Below are 6,882 nucleotides of genomic sequence, written 5' to 3'. Positions count from 1 at the left end.
AGACCAACGGGGTCGTATTTTGCTTTTTGGCTGCTGAGTGTGTGAAGGAAGAGGGAGAAACCCCTATTGAGACATGAGTTTTGTCTGTGGCCAAATCACCCTTAATGCACCCGATCTTGTCTGATCTTGGAAGCTAAGCAGGGTCGGGCCTGGTTAGTACTTGGATGGGAGACATGAGTTTGAAACATCTGCGCCCACAGCTCGAGTCTGTCCCTTTATTTCACCTTAAGGAGCTGATTCCCAAAGAGGTTTAGTGACGGATGATAAGCGAGAGAGCCGAGTCTGGGTTTGGTTTCTTGCGTCCTAGTCCGGCGGACCCCACTGCACCAAGTGCCCCCTCGGTTACGCCACAAGTCAACCCAAGCCCCAGCTCCGGCCCCGTTGGAGCCCTCGTGTGAGCTGACCAAAGCGGGTGACAGTCAGTATGGACATCCCCCAGACAGCGAGGATCCTCGGTGTGGACCCAGCAGTCCATCTACGGAAGCAGGGTGGTCCTGCTCTGCGGTGGATTTTTATTTTCCTTCCACTGATGTGTTAATTAAAAAGTATTTTAATTAAAAAAATGAATGCATGCAGTAAAAATTGGTTTTAAAAAAAATATGAAGAGTAAAACTCTTTCCTACTAGATCCCCATTGAGAAGCATCCGCTGCTAAGAGATTATATGTCCTTTTGGACCTGGAGGAGTCGGGGCATAAAGGGATGACCTGAATGGAGCAGGGGAGGAGGGAGGGGTGATGTGGGATGTGGATGGGACACGCTGGGGAGGCAGGAACGGGAGCTGGAAGGCAGGAGGCTGGCCTGGCCAGAGACGGGATGTGTGAAGTTGTAGGTGATGAAGATGCAAGGTGAGTCACGGCCAGGCCACAGCTGGCCTTCAATGCCAAGACCTTTCAATAGCAGGCTGCCAATCAACCTGAGACCCGCGGTGCCACAGACCCGCTTGTAGCCCCTTAGCACGGCTCAAAAGCAGCGAGTGGCTTCTTGAGAGAGGAAGTCTGGAGGTGACAAGGTTAAGCTAGCTGCTACTGAAAATGAAGAGCCACAGATGAACAAGGTTATCCTGTGGTCCAGGATCTGGGCACCATTCCTGGTTGAGATCTAGTCCGGGAATATCAGGTGATGGCAGAGGGTGAGGGGGAGATGAATCAACTTCCCACCAGGCACAAGACGAACCAGCCTGTGTCTGGGTTTTCCAGTAATGGTCTGTCCGATTGTTACCGTTAGAAAAACACGTAGGGAATTCTCTGGCGGTCCAGTAATTAGAACTCTGTTCTCACTGCCAAGGGCCTGGGTTCAGTCCCTGGTCTGGGAACTAAGATCCCACAAGCCAGCGTGGCCCCACCAAAAAAAAGGAGGGGGGAAGAAAATTTTAAAACGTAGCAGCATTTTATCATCCTGGGACCCTAACAGTTTGGACAAGGCCACGGCTGTCACTCCAAACTGATTCCTTAGGGAGCCGCCATGGAAGGACATCTCAGGAATGGTAATTCTCGGGGAGTCCTGGGTACAAGACAGAATCTCATGTCCCTCTACCCCATCCACTGAGATTCCCATAGGTCTCCTATAAGTCTCCAAGTGAGATGCTGGCATCATTTGCCGAAGGCTGAGAACCTGTGCTCACACCCCTTTAGACATGTTTTAAACCCATATCATCCCTCAGCATTATAATTGCTATCAGCTGACTATCTCCTATTATAAGAGAAGACACCCATTTAAGAGTCAGGAAAGATCTATATCCAGTCTTAGAAGTGTAAGCTAGTGTTGGTTACCTGGGTGCATCCCAGTGGGATCAATATCCTCTAATGGTAACATGGAGTGTCAAAATCTGCAGTCCTGCCCCACCTCTCAACGATTTGGGGGTGAGGAAAGGTTTATTTTCCTTAGTTAATGCATGCTTTCTGGATTCTCAAATTCACATATCTCTGCTTTAGCTCCCTTCCCCCTTCTGCAGTCTCTCACTCCTAGGACACCCAGTGAAGTGAAGTCGCTCAGTCGTGTCCGACTCTTAGTGACCCCGTGGACTGTAGCCCACCAGGCTCCTCCGTCCATGGGATTCTCCAGGCAAGAGTACCGGAGTGGGTTGCCATTTCCTTCTCCAGGGGATCGTCCCAACCCAGGGATCGAACCCAGGTCTCCCGCATTGCAGGCAGATGCTTTAACCTCTGAGCCACCAGGGAAGCCCCAGAGAAACCCCCAAATCCTAATTTACTCCGGAGGGCAGTTTAGTTTTATCTTTGCTCACACTCTGCCTTCCAAGCCCTGCCCAGGAGCCTATTTTTTCACAGTAAAACTCTTTTGATGAACAAAATACTGTTTTCCCTCTAAAAGGAGTTCTGCACCAGTTTTTAATCAATCAATGAAGTTTTGAATCGATTTTACATTGATCCACTCAAAATTCAAAAGGGATAAAAGGATATGCAACTAAAAAAGAAATCTTGTCACCCAGGTACCCAGTTCCCCTATCTGAGCCTGACCAGTCAACCAAGGAGCAAGGGGAAGTTTCTGGGAGGAATCCAGAATTATTCACAGACGCAGAGGAGCCACTGAAGCATCAGTCCCCCACAGGGACACAAAGGACTCATCTCTGCTCCTTTCTCTGGGAGCATTCTTTCAAGCTGACCTACTCCAAAAAATGGGGGACAAGACTCTTCCTGACTCGCATTTATAACTTCACCAGAAAGGAAATCAACCTGCTTCCTCAGCTCCAATTAAAAAGATTTCAGGGATGAACTTAAATCCCAGGCCCACCCCCGGCTCAGTCGCTGTGGCCGGGAGGTGAGGGTGCTGTGACTGGGCTGCTTTGAGTCAGACGCCTGCCTTTCCCACAGTCGCTGTGGGGCTGCCTTGGTGGCTCACTGATAAAGAATCCACCTGCCAGTACAGGAGCCAGGCGTTCCATCCCCGGTCTGGGAAGATCCCACTAAGCCTGTGCACCGCAACTATTGAGCCTGTGCTCTTAGAGTCAGAGGGCCGCAACTACTGGGCCCACGTGCCTCTGCTAGTGAAACCCTTGCACCCTAGAGCTGGTGCTCCCCCGCAAGAGAAGCCACTGCAATGAGAAGCCGGGCACCGCAGCTGGAGAGTGGCCCACCAATGGCTGCGACTGGAGAAAAACCCGTGCTGCGAGGAAGACCCGTCACCGCCAAACATAAATAAATACAATTTAAAATAAATAAATAAAACTTTATAGTATATACATATTTAACATTTTATTTTTTTAGATAAATATAAAAATAACATTTTTATATTTAAATTTTCTATGTATTTATTTTATGTTTAAATTTTAATATTTAGATTATATATATATATATATATCAAACAGTCACTGTGACCAGGCTGGAATTGTCACTGAAAGAGATGGTGGCAGCCCTTTGAACTACATGACTAGAGCCTAGAAGAAGCCGTCCCCAAAGGGGAGGGGGTGCCTATCTGGTCAGAGGAAGGGGGACGTGCTAGACCGGCGAGACCGACAGACGTCCACTACACGAATACACACACTTGAGGTTGGGGTGGGGCAGCTTGAGCCCATGAGTGTTCACTCTGGGATTCTCACTGACCCAGAAGCTGCATGGGGCATGCTCCCTAAAGGGCTAGTGATGGGAAAGGAGCAAAAAAGCCATGGTCCCTGCCAGCTGGAGACCTGCAAGGTGGTAAGGGGAAACAGACTGCAAAGGCAGGTCTCAAAGCTGTGGTCTATGAACGTTCTTGAGTTGAAAAAGACGATTGGGTGTACACATATGTACAGATATATGTTGATATGTATGCTATAAATCATGTGATAGAAAATTTAAGGGACAAGATAACCATTTTAAAGCATTGTTTTCTTTTTATGATTTTATAGGTTTACTTTTGGTTGTGGTGGGGCTTCATTGCTGCGCGGGCTCTTATCTAGTTGCGTCTGGTGGGGGCTGCGCTTCATTGCTGGGCCAGGGCTGCTCATTGCAGCAGTTTCTCTTGTTGCGGAGCACGGGCCCTGGGGTGCGCAGGCTTCAGCAGTTGCGGCTCCTGGGCTGTAGGACGCAGGCTCAGTAGCTGTGGTGCACGGGCTTAGCTCCTCCTAAGCGTTTGGGATCCTCCCAGACCACGGCTCGAACCTGTATCTCCTGTATTTGGAGGTGAATTCTTTACCACCAAGTCACCAAGGAAGCCCTAAAGCATTATTTTAAACTTTATATTATTTGTGATTCGAAGAATACTTTTTCCATCACTAAAAATGAAGGTTTGAGTAAGATAACATCTAAGGTTCCATTCAGCTCTGCACGTTACATTCATATTCTACAGATGTAGAGACGACAGGATCCAAGTACTAAGAGTAAATTTCCTTGATTCCTCTAACACCGCTGCCACCAATGGGAATAATTGTGAACGGCACCGAGGTTCATTTAAAGGCCTGTGTCAAGAGTGAGTGTCATTGGGGAAGGAAGATGGGTGGCTTCTGAGAGATGCAACAAGATGACATTTATCTTGGTGAATTCATTGCAGGTAAGGCATAGAGACTTTGCCAAAGCGAAAACAAGCCAAAATGAGATATTACTCATTACTGAGTGCTTGCTCTATGGCAGGCATTCCGTCACACAAGCACCTTTACTTGTATCTGTTATTTCACAGAGTAGTGGGATGAGGCATGCTTCTTGAGCTCTTAACCTGGGATAGGCACCATTCTAAGCACTTGATTTCAGCTAACACATTTAATCTGCAAACTCACTTAATAACTATGAAATATGTGCTACTATTATTCCTCACTAATAGTGAGGTCATGGAGGTGATGAGAAGTTCAAGACTTGCCCAAGGTCTGCATCTAGTGATCTGAATCTACATCATTAGAAGTTTGCCTGGTGCACACGTGAATTCAGTAATGAACCATTTAATGATCTTGGTATCCTATGTCCTGATATGTCTGCCTTCACAATCTTGATCGGCATCACTCCTTGGCCCACTTTATTTTCTTTCTTTTTTTACGATTTATTTGTTTATTCTATTTCATTGTTTCTGGCTGCGGTGGGCCTTCGTTGCTGCACATGGGCTTTCTTTAATTGTGGCCAGCGAGGGCTATTCTTAGTTGCAGAGCACAGGCTCTGGGGTGCGTAGGCTCACTATTTGTGGCTCATGGGCTCTAGGGTGCACGGCCTTCAGGAGCTGCAGCACATGGGTTCATTAGTTGTGGCTCTCAGATTCTAGAGCACAGGCTCAGTAGTTGTGGTACGTGGGCTTAGTTGCTAGGTGGTCTGGGGGAATCTTCCCAGACCAGGGATTGAACCGGTGTCCCTTGCATTTCAAGGAGTCTTCTTAACCGCTGGACCCCCAGGCAAGTCCCTCAGCCCACTTTCTGAACTGCTGCACCATCTCTGCAAGGCAATCAGAGTGCAAACCACTGCCTGGTGCTGCCTCCCTTGACACTGGAAATTTGATGTGAATATTTTTCTAGAGTTTCAGGCTGGGATGCTGAATCCAGCTGACTCTCAGAAACTGATGGATAAGCCAGAGTGTCAGTTTAATAATGTCCATGGGTGGTCTGGATATTTGCATCAGCCTGACCTACATGTTGTTTCCCAGAAGCTACACGGGAACGTACATCATTAGAAATTTGCCTGGTGCACACGTGAATTCAGTAATGAACCATTTAATGATCTTGGTATTCTATGTCCTGATATGTCTGCCTTCACAAACTTGATACTTTTTTTTTCTGTCTGACAGTAAATTTTTGTTGGTTTGAGACATATCTCAGCCAATTTTCTCAGCCCATCCCATTTTTTCTTTAGGTATGTTAATGATTCAATTGCTTGTGGATCTGGTTGCCCTGGGCATCACGCCTTCTCTTGGAGTTGACTTTTCCTAGCCCTATTTTTTGATTCACCATTCAATCATCCAAAACTCTTTATGAACATTTCTGTGTGCAAGAAATGGAGGATAACAGTGGTGGGCTTATCCACTGTTATGGATTATCCACTCTCCATAATTACATTATGCATAGTAATTAGTTTGCATAATTACTATGCAAACTAATGGGAAAATGAGGTTATTTCAGATAGTGAGAAATGCCCTGAAAAGTTATTAGGTGACAACACTGAGTGTTGGGATGGAGGAGGGTGTTGGGCTGTGGACAGTGTGGTCAGGGAATGTCTCTCAGAGCAGGTAAAGTCTGAACTAAGCCCTCACGCTAAGGAGTCAGTCACATGAACATACTTTTCTGTTGATCTTAAGATTTTAGTTCTCAGGGAAAGTGCTTCATGCCTATCATTCAAAACGTAAATTCATCGCCTGTCTCTATGGAGACAATGTGCATGAATCACATAATCATCACTGCATTAGTGCTGCGTGTCGCACGCTCAAACGGTAAAGCAGCCATGATTTTCAACCCAAAACTCAGAATGCGTGGTTTAACATGAGGCATGTAGGCTGGATGGGCTCTCTTGGATTCTCCAAAGCATGATTACTTTCACTGATAGACTTCAGTGGGATGGTCTGGGCACCTAACCCCCTGTTGATATGAGAAATGTGTGTCTGGTTTCTAAAAAGCAAAGTAACAGGTGTATTTTTGAATAAAACTGCTTGCCGTTTGGGAGCGTGTCTCTTTTCCCCAACCAGATTACAGCTTCTTCCCTCAGAGAAATGTCTGAGTATTACATTTTTAAAAAACCTTTTACTTTATATTGGAGTATAGCCAGCAATATATATACTACAATATGGACTTCCCTGGTGACTCAGGTGGTAAAGCGTCTGCCTGCAATGTGGGAGACCCGGGTTCAATCTCTGGGTCAGAAGATCTCCTGGAGAAGGAAATGGCAACCCACTCCAGTATTCGTGCCTGGAAAATCCCATGGATGGAGGAATCTGGTAGGCTACAGCCTATGGGGTCACAAAGAGCTGGGCACGACTGAGAG

The sequence above is a fragment of the Capra hircus genome, chromosome 4, assembly GCF_001704415.2.
Source record: "Capra hircus breed San Clemente chromosome 4, ASM170441v1, whole genome shotgun sequence".
Taxonomy (NCBI): Eukaryota; Metazoa; Chordata; class Mammalia; order Artiodactyla; family Bovidae; genus Capra; species Capra hircus.
This window is presented reverse-complemented; position numbering follows the sequence as displayed.